A 1,542-nucleotide genomic window follows, 5' to 3' on the forward strand; every position below is an offset into this window, starting at 1 on the left:
TAAACACTTCCCATCGCAGTCATCGACATAACCTCCAAGACTCTATCTCTCTCTATTGCCTTAAATTCATATAAGACATAAAAAACAAATTCTAGGAGCAAGCCAAGCAACACTAAGCCATTTCTTAAAATCTCACGTCAAGAGTCTATTAAAGGTGGTCTAAGTTTATTGTATAAATTTATGGTCTTATTTTTGTTCAAGTCATTTATAGAAAATTTTAGTACAGAAAATGACCAACATTCTCTGTCTCTCAAATATCTATATCTCTGATAACAAGAGGAATTGGGGTGCAACCATGGGGTTTAACAAGATAGAGATGAAGTTGATTGAGGATAAAACTTGCAGGTAAGTTACATTCTCAAAATATCGAGTAGATTTGCTTAAGAAATCCATGAAATTTCTATACTTTGTGGTGCTCAAATTGGGCTCATTATCTTCTCAAACACTAAGGGGAATTAGGGATATAGATTTTAGAGTTTTGATAAAAAAGAATAAAAAATAGAAAGGAAGGGCTAAAGGGTAATTAGGTAAAGGGTTAGGAAAATTAATAATGTTTTTGTTCATTTTAAATATTTAATTATTTGAATTTTGATTTTTTCGATCGGTTCAAATTTAAAACTTCAACACGAAAAAGAAAAAAGATAAATTCCAGAACCAAATCGATTTAATGTCTTAAATAAAAAAATCCAAATTGATTTAATTAAAATGAACGATTTAGATCAATTTTATTGATTTAAAGTTAATGCTTTCTCCTACTTTAAACAATAAAAAATGAAATAGAATGATGCTTTCTCTTAATCCTTTTACATATTGCTCCTATTAAAAATCTTTTGAATTATGTTTTGTTATACTAAAATGCAAATAGAATGATGTTTATATTGCCTTTGATATAATCAAAATAAAAATGGCTATTCCTCTTATTTTCTTAAAATTATAGCAACTTGAATTAGGATAACCGACGCGGAATGCAGTTACAGCAATAGTATACTCTAATAAAAAATATTACGAACTTAAGATACATATGTAGAGCTCACCTCACTCTTACTTAACATATAAAAAAGGTTCTTCCTCTTATTTTCTTAAAATTATAGCAACCTGAATGAGGATAATCGACGCGGAACATAGTTACCACAATAGTATACTATAATAAAAAATATTATGAACTCAAGATACATATGTAGAGCTCACCTCACTCTTACTTAACATATTAACAATAGATTTTTTATTATATATTTATTATATTATGTATAAATACATAAAATAAAGATTATCAATCTAAATTTGATTTTTTTCACATGCAACTACAGCAAAAAAAAATCAATTTATTTTATCACATAACTCTTTCTTTGACCTATTTTTTCTCAATTTTTTTTCATTTATTTTTTTCCAGCCACATAAGAGTGTCCAAAATCTAGTAATACTTAAATCCGTTCTCAGCTAGGATGAATAATCCTTCAAAGTTAAAGAAACTTAAAGTCGCCTCTTCTCTTGTATTATAAATTTCTCATAGGCTTTGCCTTTGAGAAATTGCAAATACAAAAA

This window comes from Durio zibethinus, chromosome 22, assembly GCF_047325235.1.
Source record: "Durio zibethinus cultivar Kanyao isolate XHJ-2024 chromosome 22, ASM4732523v1, whole genome shotgun sequence".
Taxonomy (NCBI): Eukaryota; Viridiplantae; Streptophyta; class Magnoliopsida; order Malvales; family Malvaceae; genus Durio; species Durio zibethinus.